At 40.2% G+C, this 24967-nt stretch overlaps 1 protein-coding gene across 1 annotated transcript in view; it reads left to right on the forward strand.

Moving 5' to 3' along the window:
* The first annotated feature begins 15478 nt into the window (after window positions 1-15478).
* Window positions 15479-24967, forward strand: part of TMEM266 (transmembrane protein 266) — a 125171-nt gene continuing 115682 nt past the window's right edge. The window contains exon 1 of the mRNA XM_030317618.1: window positions 15479-15550. The gene's annotated coding sequence lies outside the window, so the exon portion shown is untranslated. The remainder of the gene's footprint in view (window positions 15551-24967) is intronic.

The following is a 24967-nucleotide window of genomic DNA, read 5'->3' on the forward strand; positions in this document are numbered from 1 at the left end:
GTACTAATTCTTAATCATGAACAAATGAAGTAAAGATTTGGGCATAATTTTCCAACAAAATTGTTGCATACAAACTAACTTCACCTAATGTCTAGCTTCTATATCATAATTGTAAAGAAGGTTTTATTGTAAAAAATCTGAGATTGTTGACAATTTTTCCATGACCTTCTTTTAATCTTGATATTCGATTTTTTTTTTAATTTTTTTTTCAACATTTATTTTTTTTGGGACAGAGAGAGACAGAGCATGAACAGGGGAGGGGCAGAGAGAGAGGGAGACACAGAATCGGAAACAGGCTCCAGCCTCTGAGCCATCAGCCCAGAGCCTGACGCGGGGCTCGAACTCACGGACCGCGAGATCGTGACCTGGCTGAAGTCGGACGCTTAACCGGCTGCGCCACCCAGGCGCCCCGATATTCAATTTTTTTTAAGAGATGAGAGGGTCAGCATCATCTTTCTATTTTCTCTGTTTTTTAATTGCGGTGGCCTAACTCTGCCGAACCTTCATTTGTCTTCAGTTTCATTTGTAATTTGAGTTCAACATCATTTTCATCATCTATCTACATCTTTTCAAAGTTTGCAATTGAACCCTAAAATCACTTTGTATTGCATTAAGTGTTTTACAGGAGTATTCAACAACCCGGAAAAGACTGGCTAACAATGCCCATAGACTAAACAGGCATGCATATATGAAGGACAACTAGTTTTATAAGTGATTTGTTCATCTGAATATAATTTTGGCTTCCCTTTGCAATCTCATGACTATGGGGGCTTAAATAATAAATAGTGAGCTAACTAGAAGAGCTGTGCAGTTTGAGCAGATAGTGGCAAGAGATGAGGTCAGAGAGGAAAGTATCCACATAGCAATGCTGCCTCCCATAGTGAAAGAATATGGGCACATGTGTATCAATACAATTTAAGAACAGCCTGTAAACAAGGTAGCCAGGAAAAGTAGATAGGAGAATCATCCAGCAGAAAAACTTTATAGGATAGTCATAGAAGCCACCACTCTAATAACACATTCTTAAAAATAAGAGTAATTTAAATAACGAAAAACCCAAGCTTTAAATTTTGTTTCAAATTCTTCCTGTAGAATGTATAAATCTCCCTAGAAATAGATCAGATTTTTCTAGCCAGTTGGTTAAAACCACCCTTATAATACATTTAAGAGCCTCCCACTTAGATGTTAGCTTGCTAACAATCTTACAATATTAGTTTTTTGTCAGGCCTGACTCAGGGCACATTAGGAAAGAAAAACAAAATATTATGTATGAGGCCAGCAACAAAACCACAGTGGAGACCAGTACATCTCAACACCTCAAAATTACTTACTATGTATTTAGGTATGGTAATAATAGATGGTATGGTAATATGGTAATAATTAGTGTTAGGCCTTTCAGCTTATTTCTTAAATAATTTTAAAAGCTTTTGTTTTTAGAATGTGAAAAAAAAAAAAAAAAAACCCCAACATCAGGTCAAAATAATCTTTCTCTTCCTAAGAAAGTACTTGGATCACATCTTGTCAATGTGAATAAAAATTAGAAAGTGAGTTTTTCCTGAAGCCAAATATAATTTTTCTATGAAATACACCCAAAGAAACATGTCTATTCTGCTTAGCTCCATATTTACCTTTGTATGGTGTTCAAGCATTTCCTTATGTTACAAAAACTGGCACACTTGGCTATTACTTCTAATTAATTTTAAAAAGGGCAAAAATAAAAAAGCATAATCTTAAACCTCATAAGGTTGAGTTAACAACTGGAATAAAACAAATGTCTGAAGTGAACAAAAACACTAAATGGACATTGGAAGAAAAAGTACATGCTCTGATATAAGGCAGTTAAAGTAAAACATCACTTTGGAATAAACATTTACTAGTAGTCAATGACGCAGAACTAAAAGACTGTTCCACACAAAAGCCAAGACTTTTATATCGACCTGTTCCACTGGAGTCAGCAATTTCTTCCTGAAGAACCTTCCTGAAAACCTTTTACAGGGTTCTAACAATCTTTAGCATTTCTTATTATATAACTCAGCATGAGAAACTAATTTTCAAAAGGTATTTCTTAATTATATTAAAAGTGCAATGCTGAGCTATGGCAATATTCGATTCCAAAAAGTAAAAAAATATAATCTGGGCCACATATTGAGAAGATGCCATAGTTAACACTTCAATAATGCAATTTCACATGTGAATCAGTCTATTGTAAAAAGTTAAAAAAATCTTTTCCTCTCTTCATATAACCATTATTTACTAATAAGACATCATGACTAACAATGAACAAAAACTATCCTTGACATTGTATAGAAATAGACGTTTATACTATAACAGTTAAGGACACTGGGTTATAGGGAACAGAGAACTTAGTTCACAATAGCATATACAAATATGGACTCATTATTTTCAAAAAACAAAAAATCTTGAACTCAGTGATTGCTAAGGTTGGTTTAGTAGTGAATGAATTCATCAATATCTTCAATATTTTTGCTCCACTACACTGAACATATTGACCTTTTGTATTCATATTTGTTGTCTAATGATTGCAAGATGATCACTGCAGCTCCAAACATCATATCTAAGGTCAAAGCAAGAAAATGGGGTTAACCCCAGCCCTGTCTGACCCTTTATTTAGAAACAGGGAAAGCCTTCCATGAAGTTCTCCCCGCCCCCCCCAGATTCATGGATTAGAATTATATTACTGCAGCATTAAGAAAGGTTGCAATTAAATATTTAACTTCCTAATTTTTATGGTAGCAGTAAGGAATGGATATGGGATGGCCAACCAACAATGTCTGTCAGGCCTCAACTCAATACACACATGTGCACGCGCACACACACACACACACACACACACACAATTTCTTACACATATGTTAAAAAGAACAGACTTATCATTTCTTCAAGGAAGACAACCCCACTATTTCACCCAATTACTGCATGAAGTCGGATGTCTGGGTGATTTTCTATCTGTTCTATGTAGTACAAATATGGCAACTCTTATCTGACCATCTATATGGCTAAAAGATAACCTGTCTCTAAACGATTCCCTTTCTATATATATTTATAAAATAATGAAAAAGAAACAACACAGTGGCCTCAATAAAAATTCTATTTTAAAAAAAATTTTTTTAATGTTTATTTATTTTTGAGAGAGAGACAGAGCACCAATGGGGGAGGGACAGAGAGAGGGAGAGGAAGATACAGTATCTGAAACAGGCTCCAGGCTCTGAGCTGTCAGTACAGAGCCTGACCCAGGGCTTGAACTCGGGAATGGTGAGATCATGACCTAGGCCTAAGTCGGACACTTAACCAACTGAACTACCCAGGTGCCCCTCAATAAAAATTCTATTGCGAAAAGGGGACAACAGGAAGCACACAGTGGTCAATAGTTCACAACCCACATCATAATCTCATTGGTCAGAAATCAGAGATTCCTTAGCAGGCAATAAGGTAAACTCCCTGGTTAGCCAATCTGGCAGCTCTTAGTTTAAATCTCTGGAATATTTGCGTTGACATTGTCCTCTATGGCCATATCTAAGGTAGGTTTTGAAGCAGATGCCCTTCTCAGGGGCTCCACAGCTTTTGTAGTCTACTTCATGTTGGTTTGACTTAGGAAAGAAGGAATGTGGACTGCTTAGAAGGTAAAAACAATCACAACTAGCTGCCACCTCTATATTATAGTTCCCTCAAAGATGCATCAAGCTTCTGGGCTATTTTCTCCAGATCAATTCCTTGTATGAGTAACCATAGCCAAAAATCATTTCTGGAAATAAGTTTTAGGCCTGGAGATTTTCATCTCTTAGCTACTGACCTCTGAACTCTCATGAAAGATTTGAAGCAATTCTAAAAATAGTCTTAGGTGAGGAGGTACTGCACATAATCCTACAAAATTCCAAATTATGAGACTCCTTTCCATTTAGAGTGTGAGCTAAAGGCAGAATACCTCCATAGCAAAGCTATATTTTGTTGCCTCCACTGCTCTCGTGCTGAGGGGCAGTAATTTGAGTTCACCCCTTCTCTAGGATCCTTCTGAAAAGCCACAAAAAGTAACCAACACATGACAACATTCCAAATTTCTCCTATCATTTCTCCTAACACTGCAGCTTCAATTTGCACAGTCAGCCTTCCAAGAAACAGTAGGCACAGGTTAATCAAATGCTTTGCTATTATACAACAAAGGTTACAACTTTTCTCCCCCTTTTTTCCCCCATAATAAGCCTGGAGGTAGGCAGTCTAAGGTTGGACACACTGTCCAACAATGTTCTCGACTCTTTTGATCCTTCTCCTCCACAGTCCTCAGTTTGTTTGGAATCACATTTTCAGTATCATGCTTGCCATCTCATGGTTGCAAGATGGCTGCTACATTTCCCAGCTGCATGTCTGCAGTTAAGGCACAAAGAAAGTGGAAAAAGTACCAGCCACCTAACAGTCTCTATATTAGGAAAACAAAAGCCTTCCCTAAAGTCAGCAGACTTGTCTTCAGGATCACTGGCAAAAGAGAATGGGATGGTTATAAATGACTTTAACTAGGGTTTTTTGCTTGAAGATGGGCACATTGTTGCCCCTAAGAAAATGAAGGTGAGCAACAGGGAATGGGTATTAGAAAGGTCACTAAGAATATCTGCCATGCATAGGTATTTATAGTTTTAAGAGAACATTTAACAAATAAAAACCAATCTCTATTTGGTGAAATTTCAGGCAATATAACAGAAGTGGCAGGGGTGGGGGTAAGGACCTCAGGCAGTGCTACAGAAATATATTTTAAGTAAAGAGATCTCTACTCATCCTACTTAGGAGTCCATCCCTGAAATTAGCACCCTTTAGCAACTCAGTTTTTCACAGACTTTCCCTTCTTCAATTCTGAACCCACAGATTCTCTAAAATACCCATGTTTATTAACAACCGTTTCTATGGCAGCAGAGCCCCTGGTGGTAGGGCACAGGGGTGGAGGCTATTTATAAGTTAAGGACTGACAGTACATGCCAATAGCAGCTATTATTGATGATATCCTTGAGGAATTTCTGAAAGAGATAAATTTTGTGAAAACAAACAAACACAAAAACAAAAAACAAAAAACAAAAAACAAGACATATTCATGGTGCTTGTTGTTCACCAAGAAACTTCTTGATTATAATTTGGTTTCCCATCTAGGTCCAACACCTGAAAGAAAAATACACTGAGCATCCTGGTATGACTGGTTTATGTAACAGTTTTATCTCACTGCAAAGTAATAAATTTACATTCTGGCTTTACATATTCAGCTAATGAGGTTGTTAGACTAATGTAATGCTCTATGAGACATTTAATGACCAGATCAGGTTTCTAAGACCACAAAACTGAGACTCAGATCCTGGTAAATTCACTAAGTAAGGTTATATTACCAATGTGGTCTTCTGAATAACAGCAACTGGCCTAACCAAAGCAATAGCCCTTCACATCACTAAGTGTACTGGCATGACTTCTTTAACACATTTATAGAAGGGGAAAAAAAATTTAAAAAAGGGGGGGGGGGGCACTTGGGTGGCTCAGTCCGTTAAGCAACTGACTTCAGCTCAGGTCATGATCTCACGGTTCATGGGTTCAAGTCCTGCATCAGGCTCCGTGCTGACAGCTGGAGCCTGGAGCCTGCTTCAGATTCTGTGTCTCCTTCTCTCTCTGCCCCTCCCCTTTTCATGCTCTCTCTCTCTCTCAAAAATAAATAAACATTAAAAAAAATTTTTAGGGGCGCCTGGGTGGCGCAGTCGGTTAAGCGTCCGACTTCAGCCAGGTCACGATCTCGCGGTCCATGGGTTCGAGCCCCGCGTCGGGCTCTGGGCTGATGGCTCAGAGCCTGGAGCCTGTTTCTGATTCTGTGTCTCCCTCTCTCTCTGCCCCTCCCCCGTTCATGCTCTGTCTCTCTCTGTCCCAAAAATAAATAAACGTTGAAAAAAAAAATTAAAAAAAAAAATTTTAAAAGAAGCACTAAGTCAATTTTCATTCTACACAGCAGCTCACAAAAGCCATTTTTTATGTAAATTGTGCCACTTATCAATATACTCAAGTCACCAATGTTTCAAAGAATAGTTTCAAGCAACCTTCAACTCACAATTTATATATATATATTATACATATATTTCACATATACATGTTTCATATATATACATACACTTATACATAATATATGTATTATACATATTATACATATGTATTATACATTATGTATACTTATGTATTATACATATGTTTAAGTGTAAGTATATATACAAAGGTATGTAGTATAAGGGTTAAGGGCATGGATTCTGGAACCAGAGACATAGAATGCAAATCCCAGTTCCAACTGAAGCATTCCACCACAGAATAAGTGTGTGACACTGGGTAAAATCTTTGCACCCAATTTCCTCACCTATACGAGGCAGCTTGAGGCAGAATAATAGTGCTTACTTCAAAGAGTTTTCTGAATATAAAATGAATCTATACATGTAAAGTGCCTGGCACATAAGAAACAGTCAACAAATGTTAGCTATCATTACTCTTTTTTTTTCAGTTTATTTATTTATTTGAGGGGAAAGGCACAGAGAGGGAGAGGGAGAATCCCAAACAGTCTCCATGCTGTCAGCACAGAGCCCCACGTGAGCCTCAATTCCACAAACCATGAGATTATGACCTGAGCCAAAATCAAGAGTCGGACACTCAACCAACTGAGCCACCCAGGTATCCCAGCTATCATTACTCTTAATGGGAAAACCTAAATAGTGCATGGCTGCATTTTACGCAAATAGGAAATGATTTGATAATAAAGATTCATTTTATATATAAAATTCGAAATAACACAGATTCTCCCAAATTAATAATTCATCAAGAATTACAGTTTCGGGGCGCCTGGGTGGCTCAGTCGGTTAAGCGTCCGACTTCAGCTCAGGTCACGATCTCACGGTCCGTGAGTTCGAGCCCCGTGTCGGGCTCTGGGCTGATGATGGCCCAGAGCCTGGAGCCTGCTTCCGATTCTGTGTCTCCCTCTCTCTCTGACCCTCCCCCGTTCATGCTCTGCCTCTCTCTGTCTCAAAAATAAATAAACATTAAAAAAAAAAAAAAAAAAAAAGAATTACAGTTTCAAAGCTGACTGGTGAGTGATTTAAAAAACTTTCAAGGGGCACCTGAGTAACTTGGTTGAGCATCCCACTCTTGATATTGTGTCAGGTCATGATCCCAGGATTGTGAGATCTCCCTCCCTCTGCCCCTCTCCCTCACTTGTGCACTCTAAAAAAGTAAAATAAAATAACTCTTTTAAGCTACTGCCATGTGGCCATAGCAAACTTTCCATTCTTTGCTGCTAAGAATAGTCTTGAATTATCCAGGTCTCCTACAAAATGCTACAGCTCTACACAGAGATATAAAGAAGATAAAAATCATAGCTTTCCAACCCAACCCCTTAGTGTTATCCCTAGTACCCTAGCCTTTCTAAAGGTTTCCTATGGCTTTGAAGACTAGACACTCTACAATCAACATCCAAACAGAGTTAAGTCTCTGAACACTGTCCCAGGAAAACTCTTCTTGAAATAAATGGTCAGTCAGCCTAGTGATTTTTCACATGTATGTGCCCTTCTCAGGCCTGGAATAATTACTATCTTCTCCCATTTTCCTCAGTATACATAACTGGTCATCTTTAATATTTTCTTGCTCATAAAGAAATATTCTCTTAATGGCCCTGATTTTCCTCTAACATGTGCCTACTTTTCTCTTTAACTCAAATACTACCTTCATTTCTGTTTTAGTCACCTCCATCAGCATGTTGTTTTTCCTTTTGCCTCTGACCATCACATCTTCACACTCAACCCCCCTAAATCACACTCACTCCAATTCTTCGACTTCTCAAGCCATTCTTAACTCTCCACCCCATTCCCCATCGACTAGAGTCCATTTCTTTTTTTTTTTTATTTTTTAATGTTTATTTATTGAGAGAGAGAGAGAGAGAGAGAAAGAGAGCATGAGCAGGGAGGGGCAGAGAGAGCAGGAGACACAGAATCTGAAGCAGGCTCTAGCCTCTGATATGTCAGCACAGAGCCTGATGAGGGGCCTGAACCCACAAGCTGTGAGATCGTGAACTAAGCCAAAGTCAGACACTTAACCAACTGAGCCACCCAGGTGCCCCTAGAGTCCATTTCTCTAAGGATAAACTCTTTTTATCCTAAGTTTATTTTTTACTTCTCTGCAGTTCATTTTTAATAAAAATCTGGTTTTCCTTTAACTCACAAGGTGCATTTTCCAATATAACTATTTAGTCCTTACTTTCCCCTGTTTCTCAGAATCAATGGAAAGAAGTAAGAACAGTCTTGTCTTTGTTCCCAAATGTCATTTTCAGATTATCCCACCGTGGTCCACTTATTGTTTGACATTGCCACCTTATCGCACATTTCAGAGAGCAGTCCTCAACAATCCTGAACACACTCATCTTTAAATTTATCCTCCCATCCTTCTCTTGAGTCTTGATAAAAGTGATTCATTAAGAGTCCATAATTCCATTTCTGTCAGTGTTAATATATATTCATATATGAAACAGAAAAATTAAACATGTTAATAATGGTCACATGGCCAACAATGGAACTGAATAAAATATATGACTATTTCTGGGCTCATAAAATAACTTTATAACTTTCCATGATACTCCTGAAGTCAAGTTCTATAAATTTACATATTCTATCATTAGAAATATACCATGTTAGCTACTGCCTTAGACATAAATCACTGTGTTTTTCAAAATCAACCATAGCATCATAAAATTAGATGGATGTATAAGTGGATTAGATGGATGTATAAGCTATTCTTGGCAGATGATCAGGCTACTTGGACCTTTTATAAAGCAGATTCTACAATTTCCTAACATAAATCCTTCTAATCTTAAACATCTTAATTTCAAAATCTTTGATTTTTCTAATGTAAATTTATCCTGCTGTGTTTCCCCTAAGGAGATGGGAAAAGGACAGGTACCATTCTCAGTATGACAATATCTTACCTGCTTGAAAAGTATGATTACCTCTTAGGCTTTGTTTTCTAAGCTCAACAACTTGGACTATTTTCCAGACTCCTATTCTCCAAAACTTTCTTAACCTTCTTTAGTTCTACCCATATTATTTTTAAATCACAAAGACCAGACTTAGATTTAGCCAGTTTATAGAACTTTGTTGTCTGTAATGCTTTCATAGTTAATACATAATTGAACAGGATTCTACACGTACAGGCTTCTGAAATGAGACTCCAGCTTCCATAAATTAAAAGTTACAGAACTTCCACACTGTGGAGTCTACCTTATTGTCTCTTAGTTAATTTAAACCCATAATCTATGGTTACAGTTGACAAATCATGGCTATATGTATGGTTCCAAAACATTAGAAAGAATTAACAAATACTTACCTGATTTGTCCTTGGGTGAAACTTTTTTCCTCCTAAATTGCAGAGTAGAGAGGCAACTGGCTCTCACTTTATAGTTCACCTCTATTTCTTCTGCTTTGATAGAAATTATGGCAGCCATAAAGAAACATAAAAATGGGAAATATTTTACGTAACAATTTTAGTAACATATGAAGAGAAGGAAAGTAGAATCTGTTTACCGATTTCATATGAGCCTTTCTTTTACCTCGTGATACCCTAGCAGAAATTTTACTTTGTTAATATATTTAATTTCTCCTCCTTCCCCAACCTTTTTTTTTAAGCCACAGGAAAACTATTCATTATTAAATACAAGGCTAAAAGTTGGATTAAGAGGGAAATAGAATTTTATTAAAAGGGTATTGAATGGGGGAATGCCCTTTCAAGCAGGGAGTTCTGGGGGATGGCAAGGAATTATATTTCTTTTATTATAAAAGTTATTTTTTGTATTATGTCTCTACCAAGAAAAAATATTATGCATAGAGAGTTCATAAGAATTGTCATTTCAATAAGGTAGTAACCTTCATGAAAAAGGAGGAAAGTGGCATACAGTATCATCTGTCTTCCTCTTTCAAACTCCCATGCCCCAAAAGGCTTTACTTTATATGGCACTGAGAAGATAAAGGCAGTGGCTCACAAGACCTTAATTATATAAAAGTAGCATATATGAATAACATAAGTTTTTATAACAAGTCAATTTTTGGAATGCACAATCCCAAAGAAGTTTATGCTCCTTCTGTAGTCCTACAAATAATGAACATAAAAGTTTTATTAATAGTGTAATTTTGTAACTGCAAAACATCAAAAACTCATTGAGGCACAATTTGATGTATACATGTGAGTCACTTGAGGCACTGGGGTTGAACTTGGGGTCTCTGAATCAGGATCTTGGTTCCTGAACCTACTAGCTATGTGATCTTGAGCAAGTTACTTAATCCCTTTGTACCTCAGTTTTCTCATCTATAACTATACCTTCCTAATAGGGGCTGTTTTAAGAAAAATAGGATTCCATCAATAAACACATAGTCATGTGCTTGCTAAGTTTTAAAATAGACCAATCTTACTATAGTTGGAATATAGGATCATTTTCCTTATATACATATTCATTATATACACATACATATTCATTGTATACATATATATTCATTATACACACACACACACACATATAATATATATATACACTGATATTCCATTTTGACACATGAATTATGTAACCAAAAGAACAGTTTCCTCATGAAGAACAAGTAAAGTTCCAAATATTAAGCTTATAGTAAAGCTCAATTCATTTGAATACCATCCACTTTGTGATCATTTTAGCCCAATGGTATATTCAGAACATGACATACAGAGGGGGTTTGCCTTTAACACCTCCTGTCCTATGTGACAAAATTATTTCAAGTAATGATCATGAAATGAAACAAATAATAATATCCAGGAAAGAAACAGATCATGAAATTCTTTTATTCAACTCCACGTCTATGCCAATATAAGTATTATAGTACCCCCAAAAAAGTAATGGAATTAATGTTTTTGAAAAAAGGAAAAACTTAAACCTACATATTGGTTTGTTGACATACTAAATAAAAACATTACACCTCCTAGTCTCTTGATTTGTTCTTTAGTTTTAAAGCAAATATTAACAAAAAGAATAATTTTCAAAGTTAAAAATATTCTGATTCAATTATTTAAAAGAATGATTTCACATATGAACTAAAATGTGTACTTACCAACCCAAAATATTACACCATCAAGTTTGCACTTTGTTTTACTCTTGAGTTTACCATACAAATGAAAACTCTAACTGGTCACACAGAGTAACAACACTGAAGCAATCATTTTCTATTTCTTCATCCTTATAATCACTGTGCTACCACTGTTTATTAATAATTAAGAATTATTTAAATGAGAGATATAGACCAAAGGAGTTGTAGACATGAACTGTGCCCAAAGCTCTGAATTACCCTGAACTGTTATGAATCTACTTGGGGAAATACCCATATAGATGAGTCTATGTTTACTGAAGGCCAACTGTATAACTGGGAGTTCTGTGAATTAACTTCCATGTAGAATATAGTTATTAAATGGTAATTAAAATGTGCTTACAGCTTATATATACATTATTAAAACTAACTAGAGAAATTGTTTAGAACTTAGACTGATAGATTTTTATCACCGACATTGTTTAGAATTTCTGATACATAAAAATTACCAGTAATAAGAAGTAGACAAACTTTTAGTGGGTTTGTGATAGTTTAGATTTTCTAAGGACAATGAGAATTACTACTGCCTACACCCAAGGTGATGCCCTTTTTGCCCCACTCTTTGAATGCCACTGCTCAAGGTTGAATCTACCATCAAGGTACTATCCTTAAAGATGGGTTTGCTGAATTATATTTAACCTACTTGTAAGAAAACCTTTTTAATAGGAATTTTTATTTTTTTTAATGTTTATTTGGTTTTGAGACACAGAGAGAGAAAGACAGAGCACAGGATGGGGAGGGGCAGAGAGAGAGGGAAACATAGAATCTGAAGCAGTCTCCAGGCTCTGATATGTCAGCACAGAGCCCAATGTGGGGCTCGAACCCACCAACGGTGAGATCATGACCTGAGCCGAAGTCGGACACTTAACAAACTGAGCCACCCAGGCGCCCCTAATATGAATGTTAATTGAAGACCTACTGCGTGTATGGTAGTATGCTTTGTGTTTTATCCACACAAGACTGTATGCACATGAATTTTGCTGATTTTAATTCAATCATATTTATTCATTAAAGCCATCTCAGCAGGATTTTTTAAGAGCTCTTTTGTTAGCACTTATTGTCTATACGTAAATGTTTAAAAAAGTGTCACACAAAGTCACATATATTCCATTTTTCAGGATTCTCACTAACTCAGATTGCCTTCTCCCTGTGTGTTCCAAATAAATGAAGAAGCATCATAAACCAACATTTAAAAAAGGTTTTAAAACAGATACATAAACATTAACAATTTAAGATCTCTTGGTATTAAATTTCACAAATCATGTGGCATCAGATTTATATGTTCCATTTTTACAAGCAACTACCTCAAGAGAACAAATTTTAACCCTGATATCAATCTTTTTTCAGATATTCACAAGATCAACATAATCTCTAATCTGCCCTCTCATAATCTCACAGCGGCATACATGCACAAACTTTCTGATTATGTGATTCTAGTACTCTTGAAAGAGTCTTTTTAACTTAAAGAAAATCAGACTTACCTCAAAAGACATTTTGGTATGGGATATTATGCCAATTACAACCACATTAAAACCGGGTATATCTGGCAAGAAAGTGACATACAAGGCTTAAACCCAGTTAATTTCTTCCACTCCTGCTTGATAACTCCATTTTCCTATGGCTGGGGGGCTCCCTCACCCACAAAATTCCCTCTGGTTAGTTACCTAGTCTTCTGAAGCATACCTGTTCTGTTTAAACAGTTAAACTGCCCCTGGGGCAGTTAAAAATAAAAATCACATGCCACTTTCCTGCAGATTAGATTTTAATGGATTTAAGGCTCCAGAATCTGATTTTAAACAAGAGTCCCCAAGTGATTCTTGTAGGCAAGTTTAAGAACAAGCTAAAGAGGCCTGCCAGAGCTGTTCAGTTCCTCTAAACTGATCAGCCTCAAGGGCTAGTCCTCCTCTGGGTGTTAGGGGTATTTGAAAACAAGAACAGGACAAGTTTGGAGAAAGCAGAACGCCATCTTGTCTACCTATCTCTGTTTTCAACACCCTGTATAATTTACCTAAAGGGGCGAAGATTTTAATTTGGAGTATGTGCTGTGAAGTAGGATACCACCAGGGGTCAGCATAGAGCTGACAAATTATAGGTGTTCAGGGATTTTTGACTTCACACTACCACCTAAAATGGTTGCACCTACATTTTCCATAAACTCAGATTACCAAAAAACGGGGGGGGGGGGGGGAGTTGGGGCACCACACTTAGAAGACACAGGTAAAAGATGTTAGTACGCAATTTCTACATAGTTTTCTCATTCTCTGTCTTTATAAACAGCCATTGTAGGCAGAAAGTTCCCTTGAAGTAGCATTGTACCTGGAACCAAAAATTGTATTAGACTACAAAGACTCCAGGTAACTAAAGTGATGTTCCAATTTGTCTGTAAATTTCAAAATACTTGTCCTACTCTTTTAACTAGCATTGTAACTGGGTGCTTTTCAACGGTATTAATCAAATCTTTAAAGTTCTACTAAGTGGGGGAAAACTAGAGTGGATAACAATGTTGGCCAACTATGCTAAGGCTTTTTTTTTTTTTTACACCTTTTTTTGAGTGTAATTAAAATGCTTCCACCCCGTCAGAAAACTATACTCCCCTCACCCCCATTTCATCCATCCTCCCAAGATTTCTTGACACATCCCCACTTTCTCCCTTCCAGTCCACATTTCTTTCTTCTGGAAATGTAGAAGAAAAATTCTCTGGCAACCCAGGTAGCTTCTACAAATATCACCTCCAAGGCTTTTTTTCCCTCTGAAATTGCACCATTAGGGTAAGAAACACAGATGAGGGGTGGCCTGAAAAAGAAATTTTACCTATTCCCAGCTTGCCAAATTAGATACTCACACCCTACCCAGACATTCCTGAGTCTGAGAAGAGCATGATGCAGCCCCTGGGGCAATTCCTTGACCTAGGTTTTTACTCTTTCAACTCCACAATTTTCATCTTTTAGCTAGGAAAGCAGAAGGGGAGGAGGAAGCAAGAATGACAAAAACACTCCTGGGAGGCCAAATGGGCCTAAACAAAACCAAAATCTGCTTCAGAAGAGGTAGGAGATCCAGAAAATAAGGTTGTCTGCAGAGCCAAAGGCTACACTTAAGTGTCCTAGAAAGGAAGATTTCCAAACTTTTCAAGTATCTTAACAAAAATGTCAGGACCCCATAGGAAAATGGCTGTATTTTTAGCATGAGTTGATACTGACTACAAATAAAAGCTATGAATCCCAGAAGCTGCCATAGAGACCATGTTCCACTGCTCATGGCACCTGCAGACATTAGACTCGTGCATATATATGCGAGGACTCTTTTAACGTACAGAGAAAAACTGTGGTTGCATCCAGAATCCTCACCTACTCCACTTACCCACCTGCTAACCAAGAACTATGGTCCTAGAACTCAAGGAGGTCAGTATCATCTCCAAGGGGTGAAATCTTACTATATGTATAAGATTCAGCTACACTTAACTGTAAATAACTATACAGTTTATCAATCATGTTTGAATTTCATGTGGGGGTGCGGCGATTCGTGAGCAAAATGTCTAAATGTCTTAAGAGGACAATAATGGGTAGGGAAAAAAAGGTTGAGAAACACTGCCCTACAAGGGTCCTGGGCTGAGACTATCAAATGAGGCTTCTGCTAGGTATTTTTATCCCAAGACAGCACATAGAGGGTCAGGGGTTTCTGATTCTGTTACGACCTTGGCCAGAAAGAGGTGGTTTTCCCCTGGGTGGCCTCAAAACGTAGAGAGTAATGCCTGCCATTCGCTCCCTCACCGAGTGCCATGTGCGGATGTAACGAAAAACCGGCAAAGAGCTCGGGAAACTGCAAAGCGCTGCACCAAAGCCAAAGGAGGTTTCTTAGCTTGATCGTACGAAATCCCCCAGGCGGGGCCCTGCCGGCCAGCGCACTTGTTGCTTCCCCGAGGCGCCCCGCCCGCCTCCAGCTCAGATCTTCCCTTCGCTACCCCCTCCTCTCCTCCACACATGCACACGCGCCCCCACCCCGCCCCCCGACTCGGCCGCGCGACCCCCTCACCCACGCCACGACGCCGGCGCGCTGCGTTCGGGCCCTGGTGGCTGCCCAGCCCCCGCCCCCTGCCCGGCTGCAGCCGCCAGCCGGACCCGCCGAGACTGCTGTTTCCTAGACAGCCGCGCCGCCGCTCCGCAGCCGCCGGGGGCGCGCGCGCGGACGGCGGGAGGCGAGGGCGCAGGCGCGAGCCCGGGTAAGCCGCTGGAGCGAGACCGCGCGCGCGCCCCCGAGCGCGGTGGGCGGAGGAGCCCAGGGAGCGGCAGAGCCGCGAGGGGGCGGGGGGGCGGACAGGGGAGCCCCGGGAGCGCGAGCTGCGGCCGGCACCGCTGCAGAGCCAAGCAAATCCCGAGCCCAGGCAGCAGGTATGTGTCCTCGAAGCCGGCCGTGGCCGGGGCTTCCCCGCCTCGGTGTCCGGGTCCTGTGGCCGGGCCGGAGGTAGGGGCCAGTCGAGGTTTGCAGGATGCGTGTCCGGGAGGGCTGGGATCTCACCGCTGACCTTCATCCCCGCTCGCCAGGGGAGCAAGAGGAGGGTGCGTGGGGCAACCCAGGACTTCAGTGCCAGCCTGGGAGTCTGCTTCTCGTCACATGCTCCTTATTTATTTTTGCAAACTGCTCTGGTTCGGGTCCAGCTGCAGATGTTTTACCTCCCATTCTTTGCCTCCGTGTGCCATCTTGCATTTATTAATAAAACATGCAAGCTGGGGTGTGGGGGGGGTGGATTGCTGCTGGGGGAATCCCATTGCAGTATGGGATGAGTGGCGCCTATTTTCGGTTTTCAGGCGTGGTATTGAAGTGGAAATTCCACACCCTGGGCATTTGTGGCTTGGTTGGTCGTGACCACTTCCTACTGGGCTTCCCCCATTTGTCTGGAGGCGCTACAGCGGCAGGATGGGCTGTCAGGAAAGGATGGTGGGTTTTCACCGTCAGGCCAGAATCCCCTTCAGGGGACAGGTGCAACCTAGGGCATACAGTTCCCTGCTTGCTAACTTGCCAAGGATGCTTAAACCCCGAAAATTGTTTCCCTTGGTTGCCAAGAGGAGGCCTTGAACAGAACCCTCCAGACTTGCATACTCAAACTCATTAAGGTTTTGCATCTGAAGATGACTAAAGCTTGCCACCTGTTGGAAGTCAGACCCCATGAAATCTTCCATAATTTAGCCCACCAATCCTTGCTTCAGTCACTAATACCTAGCGATAAGCCCATATTGGTTCTTCCTATCTTCTTTAATACTGCTTGGCTTTTGTTTATTTTAAAATAAAACCTCTGATATGATGCTCCATATGTTATAAATTACATGATTTGTTTATATTCCATATACTTAATAACATCATATCCTAGAGACTAAATTTCTGTAGTGTGTATGTTACCTATTTCCTAGCTTCTCACCTTGCTTCAAGCATCAGTCGGAAAAGCGGGATATATGTTTTCACTGTGGTAAAAAGAATAGTAAAAACTAGAAGTGTAGAATATAAATGGTTATCACAAGACATTGGGATATGGCAGTAGAACTAATAGCTTGTAAAATATAGTCTGTGTGCCATATCTAATCATGAGGACACATTCTTAAATGCTCATATGTGCCAGGTACTGAGCTAAAGGCTGTGTGCACAATCTCATTTGGTCCTTAAAACAAACCTATTATCTGCATGTTGAAGATGAAGAAGCTAAGACTAAGAAAGGTTAGCTAACTTGCCCAAGGTCACACAGAGCCACGATAAAGGTGCACACTCAAAAGCATGTAATTGCTGGAGGTGGAGGGGTATTGGAAGGAACCTTTAACCCTGGTGCTGCTGCTGTATCTACATTTGCATTTAGATCAAGCTTATGCATGAGCATACATGCTTGGATCCGATTTTCCATTTCATAGATTCCACATCAGTCTTTGCAGCTTTCCAGTAAGAGAAACTGTTGTTTCAGAATGGGTCTGTGGAATTTTTTGAGGTGGCACTGAGCCTATAAAAAATGGTGTCTTAAACATGCTTCCATTTAACTCTCTCAAACAAGCAGTTAAGTTCAAAAAGTTGTTTCCCTTCAGATTTAAATCTGTAAAATGTATATGCATCAGATAGAATGAGTCACTCATGTTTTTCATTATTGCATCCCACTCCAGTCTTGCCACCCTGCACACTGGCTTCTGGTCTCACTGCTAGTCATAAGAACAACATTACCTATCACACTTGTATGTGAGTGTCTTAATGGGGTGAAGGAATCCATACCAGTCACGGACCATAATCCAGTCTCTGCGATTGTAGCAGTTATTCATTTGAAAATCTTAGTATCTGTGCATTCAGCTATGGATGTCTACTTAATCATTTTTTGCAAGCGCATTATTATAAGGCAAATATTGGATTTTGCTACACATTCCTAGTAGTTCTCCATAGACTTAGAAATTGCTATAGTTGCATCAATGGAAAAAGCACTCTATGGGGCTAAAAACTTTTATATTCAGGTCACATATTTAAGATGGTCGTGAAAAAGGTATAGGTAAATATAAGGGATTATTTGAAAATGATATCCCATGGAAGTTACAAGTTTGTAATCACAAATTGGTGACTGATACTAGGTAGGAAATATAAGACTATCTTGTAAATTTTCTTCCTTGGACAATATGACTGGTTTTAGAACACCGTATTCTTACTTTTTTCATTATACTGTGTTGTGTTGACAGTAAAGCAGTTTGTGTAGCCATTTTGCCTCATGGAAAACATTTGGTTGTGGAAGAGCACATTCCCTAGTGCTTATGGAAGTGCTGAGATGGAGTCTTCCCACCCTGGGGATTTCCAGTCTATGCTTCAGATAAACTCAAGTTGAGTCCTGGTGTTACTGGGGAAGCAGCAGAAAGTAAAGAGAGGTGTTGTTTGATTTCTGGGGAGGAAATGGGTTTTCCTATGTAGAGCATCACTATCTTCTTCAGTAAGAAATCTCATAATTAAAAAGCATCCAAGGGGCACCTAGGTAGCTCAGTCAGTTGAGCATCGGACTTCAGCTCAGATCATGATCTCCCGGTTGGTGAGTTTGAGCCTTGTGTTGGGGTTTGTGCTGACAGCTCACAGCCTGGAGCCCACTTCAGATTCTATGTCTCCCTCTCTCTCTGCCCCTCCCCCATTCATGGTCAGTCTCTCTGTCTCTCCCCAAAATAAATAACATTAAAAAAAAGTTAAACTAGGAAAAACCGTATGGTCAACTATGGATGCTTAAGCATTATTTTTTCCTCTCACCAAGTGTCTTTTTGGGGTTTTTTGGAGGTGAGAACAACTAAAATTTTGCCAAGCCATGGCTAGCATGCATTGCAATGACTGATTGTAATGCACATTTTAATGCATCATTGAGTAAGACACTGGAAACTGGCTTATTTGTCTTTCTTTGACCTTGTAAACTACTTAGTTGTGAAATGTGTTTTTTGTTATAGTATTCTTAATTTAGTATTCTTTAAAATGATATTTTTTTCAGGGTCAACAATCTTGAGTCATAAAAGAAGTTCACAGCTTATTTTTAAGATACTTTATTTTCATCAGTCTCTTTTTCTCCCCTTGGTGGCAGCCATTTTAAAAGTTTTAATTTTATTAAGAAAATGGTTCACAATCCATAAGTTAATCCATTCCGTTTCCAAACTGGACCAGAGTTCACAGTTGCTGGCCAGGCACACCCACCATAAGACCTTCACCCACCATAAGACCTGTAGTTCAGGTCTGATCTGTGAACCCTCTAGCTCCCTTTGGCCTTACTTGTACCCAGTTTCCCCACATAGAAGGTGTAAGAGTTCCTAAAGTTAGGTCACACCAGGCAGCCTTGCTTGGGTAAGCAAGATGGAATGGTGGCTACTCAATAGGAGAGGGCCAGGAAATCACTTCTTCTGCATCAACATTAGCCTATATTGTGATTTCTGCTTGCAAATGTAGTATGTATTCATTGTAAAAAGTCAAGCATTACATAAATATAGAAGATAGAAGATCAATGATTAAAATCTTTAGTAATCTTACTCCTCAGCAATAGTCAGCATTAATAGTTAGGTGTGAATTCTAGATTTTTGAATGTGGATACTAAAATATTACTGTTTGCCAACGGTACTATATACATAGATGCATACTGGTTTGCAGGGTTTTTTTTTTCTTTTTTGTACTCCTAGAGACCCTTGAATGGCATAGTTCTAGACATGTTTGCTCAACCACAATGAGAGCTAGATGATAGGAACCCTGTAACCAGGAGAAGAGGCAAGGGACTAATGTGTGGTGGGTAGGAACTGGGCACGATCTGTGTCCTATGATAGATTTACATTCTGTATCTCCTTTAACCCTTTACAGTTATCCTTTGTGGTTAACTGTGTATAGGTGTGGAGACAGGGGAGTCCAAGGTACAGGAGATTTAAGGAGCCAAGCTAAGTTCAAGCCCAGATCAGTGTGGCTCAAACTCAGGGCTTTTTCAGAATACAGAATGAATAGCACTCTGCCTGTGCCCATCCACACTGACCTCCTTGCTGTTCCCCCTACCTCATAGCCTTAGCATTAGTGGTTCCCTGTCCTGGAATGTCCTTCCCACAGATATCTGATTGGTTTGCTCCCTCACCTCCTTTTGGCTTTGCTTGAAATCTGATTACTCCTTTAAAATGAAGCACTCGGGGCACCTGGGTGGCTCAGTTGGTTGGGCTTCCAACTTCAGCTCAGGTCATGATCTCACAGTCTGTGAGTTCAAGCCCTGTGTCAGGCTCTGCACTGACAACAGCTCAGAGCCTGGAGCCTGCTTCAGATTCTGTCTCCCTGTCTCTCTGCCACTCCCCAGATCACACTCTGTCTCTCTCTCAAAAATAAAATAAAATCATAAAAAAAAAATAAAATGAAGCACTCTCCAATGAGCATTCTTAGCTCTCCTCCCTGCTTTGTTTTCATTCATAGCCCCTCCTAATTTACCATATAAATTGGTTATTTTGTTTATTGCCCATCTCCCCCACCCCCACCCCCACCCCCACCCTGGGCATGAAGGCTCTAGAACACAGGGATTTTATCTATTTTGTTTACTTCCCGAACCCTGATGTTAAGGAAAAGAACTGACAAGTCACTGTGGCATCCTTGAATCTTTCCAGCCTTCCACTCTTCTTGTTTCTGTTAGCCCTTACACTTCCATGTAGTGAGCAGTGGGGAACAGCAAGGGAAGTAGAGAAGAATCAGGAGAGATCTCATCTTACTCTTAAGTGGGTGTCTGGGAGAGAGGAACCTCCCAGGTAGACTCAGGAAAATGGAAAGAAAGTTGCCTGAGGGTTGGATGTGTGACAAGGTAGCAGGAAGTACAGGGGGAGATGGCCAGAGAGGAAGAGGAGACCTGTGTAGTTTCCCCTCTATTTGGCATACATAATGTTTTTTGAAGACTTCCAAAGAAGGAGACACCAGATTCCATCAACTTTCCTAGTGGCCTGAGTTAACTAGAAAGGAAGAAGAATCTACACACTCACACAGGCAGATTAATCACTGCATTACCGTCATCAGCCTGTTGCATTTTTTAAAGATTAAATACCTGTTGGTGTCTTTCCTGTTTAAGCCAGAGTGTGAGAGTTCATTGCCAAAGCACTTAACTCGTGTGTCTGAGTTTTGGCAGGAAGCATGTACCAACAGCATCACAGCCCGAGATTCTTTTGGCCCAAGCAGTCCCAGACTTCTGGTTACCTTTCATACATCTGTGGTTTGCAGTAGTTCTTGGGCCCCAGCACAATGATGGGCATTTGGGGGAATAAGTCAGCCTTAGAACCCTTTAGAATTTAGTACACTGGGGTGCTGGAGGGAGTTCATGGTTATGGGATAAAGTCAGTGAAAGTGCTCCTCAGCCACAGGGTGGCCTCACACTCTGGCTCCTCCTCCTCCTCTCCTCCTGTTTTCCTCCTCCTCTGTGACTTTAATTGCTGCCCTAGGCAGCCTGAATTACCTGCCAGTAGAGAATTCCCCTTCAAAAAAAATGCAGCCTCCTTAAAACTGCTTTTGGTTTATCATAAAAACTACTCCGTAGCTAGGACAGGGGCTGATAATGCATGTTCCCACAGCTCATTAAAACAAAGAATTTTAATAAGTATTCTGCTCTTTGCAGGCCAGGGTTTTGGAAGTCCAGACTGGGATCAGGCAGCTGTTCTTTGGATTTCAGTCTAAAGCCAGAACATACACATTCATTTTGGCTGCTCTCTTTTGGCTCAAAACAGATCTGAAAAAAGAGTTCTTTCATTTGTGATTCCCTCACGGTCTCCTACCTTAGTTACGAAACTGCCATCCTGTCCAGCCAATGCAGTGTATAAAGTCAAGTAACCTTTCACCCATAATGGTGTCCCTTCAAACAGTTAAATCATTGTATTGTACCTCAGTTTGATGCAGTGTTTTTAATGAACAATTTCTGTGACACTTGCTAATTCTCCTTTAACCATGACTACTCAACTTTGTTAGTTTTGCCCTTCCAAGACAAAAGAACAGGGTGAAATATACTATAGTCCCTGAAATAAAGTGTTCTATTGTTTGGGGACATCATCTCAAAAGAAAAGCTTGGACATTTCTCTCCTATCTCTCCATGTCCTTTCATTGTCAGTTTCTTCCCTGGGGGCTCTATCTGCTATCACTCCTCCCTTGATGTCCTACAAGGAACCCCTGTTCCTACCCCTCTACTGAAACGGAATTCTTAAAGGTCACCCATGATTGCCTAATCACAAATCCGATGGCCGATTCTCAGATTTCGTTCCTGATGGCTCAGCAACATCTGACCCTGTTGACTTCTTCTACTCCTTGAAATGTTCTGTTGGCAGCACCCTCCTAAGGCATCTGGTCTTTGCTCTGCTCTCATCATTTCCTGTCTAGCAAGAGGCAGTCTGGAGAAGTGGTTACGAGTATAGGCTCTGGCCAGGGTTTGGACCCTGGCTCTAGCACTTGCTAACTGTGTGACTTTAGTGAGTTATTTAAGCTGTCCTACCCCCCGCATCCTCAGTTTCTTTATCCATAAAATGGGAAGAAGAATAGCTAGGTCATTAGGGCTCTCAGGAAGAGGATTAAATTAATGTGCCTGGTAAAGAGTAAAGCACTTGGTAACTGCCAACTTTGATCATTGTAACTTCCTATTTGGATACCTTCAGAGACTCCCTTGTATCTGCAGGTAATTAAGTTTAGTTACTGCCCCCGGCCTTTCCCAATATGTGCCCACTTCTAAGACTTTATCCATGCTGTCCCCACTTGAGGACCACCTTCACCCCTTTCTGCTCTGCCCCTGCTTCCCTGGCCAGAGGAGGGAGAGCCAGAAGGGCTGTGCCCACCTGGAGGCCCTTAGCACAGGCCGTGTGTAATGGAAGATGTCCTCCCTTGGGCACCGAGCCTATCTCTTTCAGGCAAATTATAAATCACTTAAGGACACCAGCTGTGATTTATACTTTTTAAAAATACCCTTCTCAGCATATAGCACTATGTGCATAGTAGGAATTAACTCCTATCTTCTAACTGCCAAAACATGACGGTTTTTCTTGGTCCTTCCAAAACCATTTTTCTTTCTAAACTGAAATTTGTATTGATCAGTCCTACAGCCCATGTAAGCTTTATATGGGAAAACTGAGTCAACACCATAGGGAGAATTAACCACTTCAGAACCTTTTTGGAATGATGAGGGATATATAGAAATCACTAAAATAATGGGAGCACAGGGAGTAACTTATTTTTTATTTATTTTTTTATATTTATTTTTGAGAGACAGAGAGAGACAGAGCGTGAGTGGGGAAGGGGCAGAGAGAGAAGGAGACACAGAATCTGAAGCAGGCTCCATGCTCCAAGCGATTAGCACAGAGCCCGATGTGGGGCTTGAACTCATGAGTAGTGAGATCATGACCTGAGTGGAAATCAGACGCTTAACCCACTGAGCCACCCAGGTGCCCCGGGAGTAACTTATTTTTAAAAGGAATTTGAAATTCTACCAACCTTTGAAGCTTTTTTCTTTTTTTTTTTATAAAGTGTTTGGGACTTTTTTCTTTCCCCATGCCATCCCTCCCAAGCAAAATAAGCATTACTGCCAGTTGTACTACCAGCCCCCTCCTCGGTTATGATAATCAAAAATGTCTCCGAACATTGCCAAATGTCCCCTAGGGTAAAAATCATCCCCATTTGAGATCCACTGCTCTATAGGATCAATCCAGAAAACTCAGTGTCTTCCCAATTCACAAAATATCAGAACTCGGACAGTTTGGATCAAGTGAAGATTGTAATAGGCTTGAAAGGTAAATTTGGGTTTGAAATCACTAACGTAGAGAAAATTTAGTGTCTACAGATCTTTGGTTCATAACCCCATCATAAGTTGAAAATATTGTTAAATGGAAAATGCATTTAATACACCCAGTACACCTGACATCATAGCTTAGCCTAACCTACCTTAAACATGCTTAGAACACTTACATTAGCATAAGATCATCTAATGCAAAACATATTCTATAATAAAGTGTTGAATATTGAATACTGAATACTCTACTGAATTTATTGAATACTCTACTGAAAGTGAAAAACAGAATGGTTGTAAATGTATCGGTTGTTTACCCTGACAGCCTGTGGCTGACTGGGAGCTAGCTGCCTCTTGCTACTGCTGTCCAGCATCAGGGGAAATACTGTACTGCATATCACTAGCATGGGAAAAGATCCAAATTCAAAATTTGAAGTACAATTTCTACTAAATGTATACTGCTTTTGTACCATCATGAAATCAAAAAATCATCGGTTGAACCATTACAATTGGGGGACTGTCTGTATAAGCAGTTGTGGCTTATATCATAAATAAGAAGTAAACCAATAAAGTAATTACAGAAATTCAGACTGTCATACTCCTAAAAGATCTTGGGTCTGAATACAACAACTCGAATGCAATATCCTAATCATCCTTGGGGTATTTTTGTTGAAATGTATTTAAGTGCCCCAAATACTTTTATACTTTTGACAATAAGTATATTAAACAAAAAATAATGACTGGAGAACTCTTAAGTTGATCACCATTGGAGGGAATCATATTTGACCTGAGGTAAGCTGGTTCTCCCTACCAGAAGCTGATTCTTTCTTTCTTTCTTTCTTTCTTTCTTTCTTTCTTTCTTTCTTTCTTTCTGAGAGAGTGAGCTTGCACGTGCAAGCAGGAAAGGGACAGAAGGAGAGGGGGAGGGAGAGAATCTTAAGCAGTCTTCATGCCCAGCAGGCTCTCACAACCCTGAGACCATGACCTGAGTGGAATTCAAGAGTAAGGATGCTTAACCCACTAGGAGCCCCCAAGAGGCTGTTTTTGATCCCAAAGCTGCTCTAAACATGTTCAGGTGCTTCAGGGGCGACTTAGGAATGACAAAGTACTTTGTGCTTTGGTGAAGGACCACAATTGCTCAGTAATCTTCGTGGTTGTTAGAAAATTTAGCTGTAGGGGGCGCCTGGGTGGCTCAGTCGGTTAAGTGGCCGACTTCGGCTCAGGTCATGATCTCGCGGTCCGTGAGTTCGAGCCCCGCGTCGGGCTCTGTGCTGACAACTCAGAGCCTGGATCCTGTTTCAGATTCTGTGTCTCCCTCTCTCTGTGACCCTCCCCCGTTCATGCTCTGTCTCTCTCTGTCTCAAAAATAAATAAACGTTTAAAAAAAAATTAAAAAAAAAAAAAAGACAATTTAGCTGTAGACTTCTGATTTAGAACCCACCTCCACTTGGGGTGCCTGCTTGGCTCAGTCAGTTAAGCGTCCGACTTCGGCTCAGGTCATGATCTCACAGTTTGTGAGTTGGAGCCCCGCATCAGGCTCTGTGCTGACAGCTCAGAGCCTGGA

Source organism: Lynx canadensis, chromosome B3 (genome assembly GCF_007474595.2).
Source record: "Lynx canadensis isolate LIC74 chromosome B3, mLynCan4.pri.v2, whole genome shotgun sequence".
Lineage (NCBI taxonomy): Eukaryota > Metazoa > Chordata > Mammalia > Carnivora > Felidae > Lynx > Lynx canadensis.